Source organism: Aotus nancymaae, unplaced genomic scaffold (assembly GCF_030222135.1).
Source record: "Aotus nancymaae isolate 86718 unplaced genomic scaffold, 86718_ANA_hifiasm-v0.15.2.pri h1tg000003l, whole genome shotgun sequence".
In the NCBI taxonomy this organism is placed as follows: domain Eukaryota; kingdom Metazoa; phylum Chordata; class Mammalia; order Primates; family Aotidae; genus Aotus; species Aotus nancymaae.
Window position 1 is genome coordinate 61,884,762 of NW_026988414.1, and position 6,742 is coordinate 61,891,503.

General features: G+C 36.8%; 1 long non-coding RNA gene across 1 annotated transcript in view; it reads left to right on the forward strand.

The window, feature by feature from the left end:
• The window catches only part of LOC135276776 (uncharacterized), an 889,534-nt gene extending 889,338 nt beyond the window's left edge, over positions 1-196 (forward strand). The window contains exon 5 of the long non-coding RNA XR_010344329.1: positions 154-196. This is a non-coding gene — a long non-coding RNA (uncharacterized LOC135276776). The remainder of the gene's footprint in view (positions 1-153) is intronic.
• The last annotated feature ends 6,546 nt before the right edge of the window (positions 197-6,742 follow it).

Here is a 6,742-nt window from a genome sequence, read left to right on the forward strand (position 1 = left end):
ATAAGACTTCTTTTTGAAGTTAGTGGGAAGATACACAGTATGAGCAATAATTGAGGTTTAACACTTGCTCTTATTTTAGTTTCATATATTGGTATTTCTCAATCTGTGTATTTATTAAGTATATTAAGAGAAATATTCTTTCTTTTGTATTAGGTTCCTGTCCTGAGACCACAGCAGAATGTGCCTTGGACAAAGGTGAGTATGTTTAAAAGATATTTCAAATTTTTTCCATGAATAAAGTATAAAAATATTTTGATAATTATATTACTGTTGCATGCTTAGAAATATGTTATAGTTCATGTTTATATCATAGGAAATGCACTTTTTGTCTAGTAATATGTAACAGTGAGAAAACATCAGAATTAGAAATCTGGTTATCAAATGTATATCATTGCCCGGGTACAGAAAGCCTTAATCCATACAATCTATATTAAAATAACTCATGGCCAAGTGCGGTGGCTCATGCCTGTAATCCCATCACTTTGGGAGGCCAAGGTGGGCAGATCACAATGTCAGGAGATTGAGACCATCCTGGTCAACATGGTGAAACCCTGTCTCTACTAAAAATACAAACATTAGCTGGGCGTGGTGGGTGCCTGTAATCCCAGCTACTCAGGAGGCTGAGGCAGAAGAACCACTTGAATCTGGGAGGTGGAGTTTGCAGTGAGCTGAGATTGCACCAATTGCACTCTAGCCTGAGCAACAGAGCAATACTCTGTCTCTAAATGAATGAATGAATGAATGAACTGTTATCACTAATGCCCTTGCAAGTTAAATAATCTAACATTCAGAGTTTGATGGAAGGTGTTTAACATGTTTTTAGTGACTCTGATGATGAAATTACTGAAATGAGACATATTTAAGTTAAATTATCAGGCAAGAACTACCTAGAACTATTTAGGTTTTGGGGGAACAAATAGAGAAACACATATAGAATTAAAATCAATTTGAAAAGAGGAAGGAATCAGGAAAATAAGCACATAAACAGCTCAGTAAACAGTATATAAACATAATACATAAAAGATAGGGGTAATAGTTAAAGGTTAATACAGGATGCCTGTTGTTTCAAACTGGAATGCTATTATGAAAAAAGATGTTATCGAAGATTCTCAAAAAGATCATGAAATATAACCAAATTGTAAGAGAGTTGAATAGAAAATGAATAAGACAAATTAATGTTACATAGAGAGAAACCTGTGAGTTATGAGTAAGGGAGGTAAGATTCCTGAGGACAGTGGTAAAGGAGGATGACAACTGACAAAATAAGTATCACATACAGGAGCTATTAACTAACAGGCCTTCTCTAAAGAGAAATTAGCAAGGGAAAAATTGCTTGAATTAACACGTAAAGAACTTACTTAAGCTTCAGGATTGGATAGTGAGAGAAGGTTAGGTGTCATTCTTATAGAGATATTTAAATATTGAATAGATTCACAGTGTCTGATAATGGTTTCTCTAAAACTTCTCTAGATCAGCTGCCCTATTCAAGGTTCTTCCAACCCCATGCATGACTTGATGAGTCACTGTTCTTTATTTTTCCCTGTCTTAGAGTAATTTTATATTGAAAAAAATGTTGGGCATCAATAGGTTGTAGTTAAAAGAGAAATGTAGACATATATACTATCATTAGTAATTGATGCCTATTCTATTTTATGCAAATATAACATTTGGGTAATTACAGTTATATGTACATAGTGATATTTTTAATTTGGCTCAAAACATACTGTACATGTTCTGCAGTGTTAGTCATATGAAAAAGAAAGCATCCTATAAATGCATATGTTAATAATTTTCTGAGATCGTAAAATTGAAAGCTGTCCCACATATTTTCTTGCCACTATTTTTCATATAATTTTTTGGTCATTTTCCCTATCTGTAAAGAGACTAATGTGACTTTAGAATATCCAGAGAAAATAAGCCAGCTGATGTGCATGCCAGACAGGGAATGAATGGCTCCAGGCACAAATCTCTGTTGTGTCAAGGCTTTGGCATGACATTTGGCAGGGACTAAATCAAACATAGCACAATGCAAATAATCTCAGTTTCCCATGGATGTGCAGCTTCAACCTCGAGCCTGCTGTTAGTCAGTACTACTCTTTTCTCCTGATATTCCAGAGAATGACATTTCTGGTAATAAATTAAAAACTAGAACATTTCCTAGGTGTTCTTACAGTGTGAGGCAGTGGGGTGATCATGGCTTTAAAATTGGACCTTCCTGGGTTTGAAGTATGAGTCTGTCACTCAGTAGCTGTGGAATCCTGGAGAAGCTACCTAAGACATAAAATGAATTTATCAAGAATTATCACAGGGGTTGTGGTGGCATTAAAATGATAAAATTAGTCTAAAGCATTTCTTATATCTGTTATGTAATAAACATTTAATGAATATTATTTTACTTTTTCCTATTTCTGTAATCAGATTTTGTTTTAAACTTCTTAATAATCATCTCAATCATCCTATTAATAGAAGAGGAATGAATCTAATATACATTTGTAAGTTTTGAGTTATGTAAGCACATATGATATTTGTCTTTGTCTTTAGGTGGGCACTCTTTGAAGTTGGGAAACAGTTTTTACAAACTTCCTGATTATTTTTCAAAATTGTATTTCTTTTTTAAAGAGTTACATGTCATACATAAATGGTCTTCATGTTTCACAAGCATATCTCAAGTGCATTTGATTTAATTTTAGTTTCTTTTTCATGTGATCAAGGATGGAACACTATAAAATGTAGAAGGATTAGAAAAAAATTATAACTCCATAGCATGCTTATTTTAGTTTAGTTCAAATGTTTCTTTCAGCTCTCATTAATAAATGATTATATGTCATATGTGGTACTAGGTGCTAAATGTACAAAGAAGAAACAGATATATTCTCTGCCTTCATGGGAATTATAATCTTAGATGGGAAGAGACATGTAAATACATTATTTTTAACACAATGTGATAATATGCTACAATGGAGAGGTGCTCATGGGATGGGGGTTGTGCAAATATAAATTTTAATCAATCTGGCTTCTTGGAGGGGTTGACACCTCACGTGTTTTAAAAGATGATGAGGAACTGGCCAGATACCAGTCATATATAGAGGCATGAGGGTGAGAAGTTATCAAGAATGCATAGTATTTAATTATGGGATTGCGTCTATTTAAAAATATATAATTTACAATTCATTCTGTGATATGATAGAAAGAATTAAAGCACCGAGGGAGTTAATAAACTTGGTAATCTGAAACTATCAAAAAAAGAATAAGGGCAGTGAAATCAGGAATCTTTTGTCAAACAATGATAGTAGCAATAAATGTACAGATTTGAAATTGGGGAGCTGAGTCCTCGTACTTTGTTCTTGAAGGTAGATTTAGATTATAGTTAGGTTATTTTTACAGAGCTAAGATTTACGAATGATGTGTTTATCATATTGTTATTTTTAACATGATAATGGGAAACAATAATAAGGAAGGTTTTATAAATGTTGATAAAATGTGGGATATTTTACTGTTACTAAAATTATAATTTTGAAGATTTTTTAAAGAAGACTGTGTTCTTAAAAAATTATGAAATATTATTGTAATACCATACCTCTTTTATACATATTTATGTAAAACAGATATGTATGGGTTTCAGTTATATATTTGATGTGCTTTTGTTAGGTGACAGGGTTCCAGGAAAGTGCTTAGAAAAAGATTGAAAAGAAACACACCCATTATTATTAACAGTGATTATCTCTATGTGATGGGTATACATGGTGGGTGGAAAGTCTCATAAGTGCTGAAGCAGGAGACTGAAGCCTCGGCCAGTTCCTGTTTAATAAATAGAATTCACAAAGAAGAATATAGTTAGGAATAAGTAGCATGAGTGATTAGATATTAATCTTATTAAACATTAAGCCTTGATGAAAGCTTTCTTGTACTTTATGCATGATCATCTAGGAACCTCGGGTTGTTGTGATCAGGGACTGATAGGGAACACTATGGAATGTGGCCACGAGACAAGAACATTTATACCTGTCGAACATCAACTGGTGGCGATCAGCAGGGACAACCCGTTGAATGCCAAAACCAAAGCCCTCTATCACACCCGCATAAGGGTTGCTGGAGGACTTCTAAAATTTCTGCTGTAGTGCCAGTGTTTGGGGAAGCACCCACTACTCGGCAAACATGGAAGGAAACATCCCCTGTCCTTGGGCAAGTGGGAGAACACTCCACTCCCCCACGCTCTTGAGGAAGGACTGGTATCAGTCAGCCCAACCCTCAGCTACCTGAGGGCTTCATTGTCTCTGTGCGGCGCTGTGCTATATTGGTTACGATCTGTGTCTGCTTTCACTCCAACTTCTGCACTGGTTCTTCTTCTGTAGATAGTAAGAAATAGCATAATTCCTGAAGTGTTTGTTCTTTCTTGATGGGCGTAACATAAACTGCTGATGCATTTTATTTTCCCCTGCTTCGGCTACTTGCAAGCCTTGGGCCCCTTGTTCCTTAGACGTGTGATTTGCTTGACCCTGTGAAAAACTGTGGAGGACTCACCCTATGTACCCTGCCTCACTGTTTTGTACCGAATAAAAGTAAATGTCCAGGCACTCGGGGCCACTATTGGTCTCTACGTACAGGTGGTAGTAGTCCCCTGGGCCCAACTCTTTTTCTCTTAATTTCAGTGTATCATATCTTTATTTCTACAGTCTCTCATCTCTGCACCTGTAGAGAATACCCTCTAGACGGAGCAGGGGTGGACCCTGCATATGTATGTGTGATTTCTGTTGTTTCTTGAAAGTTTCACGTGTTTTATATTTTATATGATGAATCCATTGAATAACCTCCAACACAGCTCCCGTAACGCTTGCCTGATGATGCTCATAGCTTTGTGTAATCCCCTCTCCTTGAGTGGGAGCAGAACCTCTGACTTGCTGCTAACCAGTTGACTATGGCAAAGGTACAGGATGTCACTCCTGTTAATATGTCATGTTAATATGGCAAAGGTGATGGAATGACAATCTCCTATGTTATGTTATGTGAGACTACATCTTGTTAGTAGACACATTCCTGCTCTCCTCCTGACCATGGAGAAGTAAGCCACTATGTTGTGAGATGGTCTGTGGTGAGGGCCACATGGCAAGAAACTGGCTTCCTCTAAGAGATCAGAGTGGCCCCCGAGAGTGGCCTTTAGCCAACAACCAGCAAGAGGTGTGAGGGCTCGTAATCCTACAGGTATAAGGAAATAAATTCAGGCAATAATCTGAGTGAACTTGGAAGTGGATAAATTACCAGCTAAGACTCCAGACAAGAATCTAGTCTTAGCTGACTGACACTTTGACTATAGTTTTGGAAAGGTCCCAGCTAAGCTGTTCCTGGACCTAACCACAGAAACCGTAAGATGATAAATGTATATTGTTTTAAGCTTCTAAATTTGTGGTAATTGTCATACAACAGAAGAAACTAATGGCTTTGGACATAATTGTGTCCCTTTACAATTCATATGTTGAATCTCTAATTCCTAATGTGACTATATTTGAAGACAGGGGTTTGAGGAGGTGATTAAGGTTAAGTGAAGCCATAAAAGGAGGGTCTTAATTTGATAGAATTGGTGGCTGTATAAAAAGAGAAAGAGCTCTCTCTGTCTCTCCTTCTCTGTGTACACACAAAAGAGAGATCATGTGAACACAAAGCAAGATGGCAACCACTAACAAGTCAAGAGAGGAGGCTTCAGAATAAAATCTACCTTGTTGTCACCTTGGTATTGAACTTCTCAGCCTCCAGGAATGTGAGATATAAATTTCATTTGTTTAAGCCACTTGTTCTGTGGTATTTTGTTATGGCAACTCAAGCTGATGAAGGCAAATTTTGACATCAAGAAATAGGGTACTGTTATGAATAATGCCAAAAAATGTGAACATGGCATTGGATCTTGGTAATAGGTAAAGGCTAGAAGAGTTCTAAGCTGCATGATAGAAATATGTGAGGTTCTGATAAAGTCTTACATAGAAATGAGGATCATGTCAATGGCATCTGGAAGAGAATCAATCCTTGTTGTAAGGCAGCAAAGAACTTGGCTGAATTGCATTCTAGTGTTTTGTGGAACTTGTGAGTAATAAAATTAGATGTTTGGCTAAAGAGATTTCAGAACAAAGTGTTGAAAGAGTGGCTTAGTTCCTCTTGATTGCTATAGTGAAATGTCAGAGGAGAGAGAGGAATTGAAGAACAAATTGTTAAGCCAAAAAAAAAAAAAAGAACCAAAACTTAAAGATTTGGAAATTTTCAGTCTGTTTATATTGCCAAAATGAGACCGCATGCTCTGAAGAGAACACCCAAGAGTGTGGCTAGACTGTCATTTCAAAAAGAGCTTTTGGGGTTATACCAGCTGAAATGCTGCCAGTTTTTCATTGAAAGAACACAGATGGGGCAAAATGAAGAAAGGATCTTGGACTTGACAGGACAATAGGGCATTTTGTCTGCAAACATGCACTATTCTTCCATGAGGGAAGTCATCAAGGCCGCTGCCTCAGTTTCAACAGGCCAGAAAACCTCTGTTTAGAGACCTGAGGGCAGGACTGCCCTCCAGAGATGTAAGGGTGGGGTCTTCTACAGCCTTGGAATTCAGACCCTGGCCTCTAACTATAGAAGTGGTGCTGCCACACTTGATCTTGGACTTTCCAGCCTCCAGAACTATGAGAAAATAAATTTATGTTTAAGTCATTCAGTCTATGGTATTTTGTTAAGGCAGCCCAAGCAGACCAATATACCAAAGCAATGA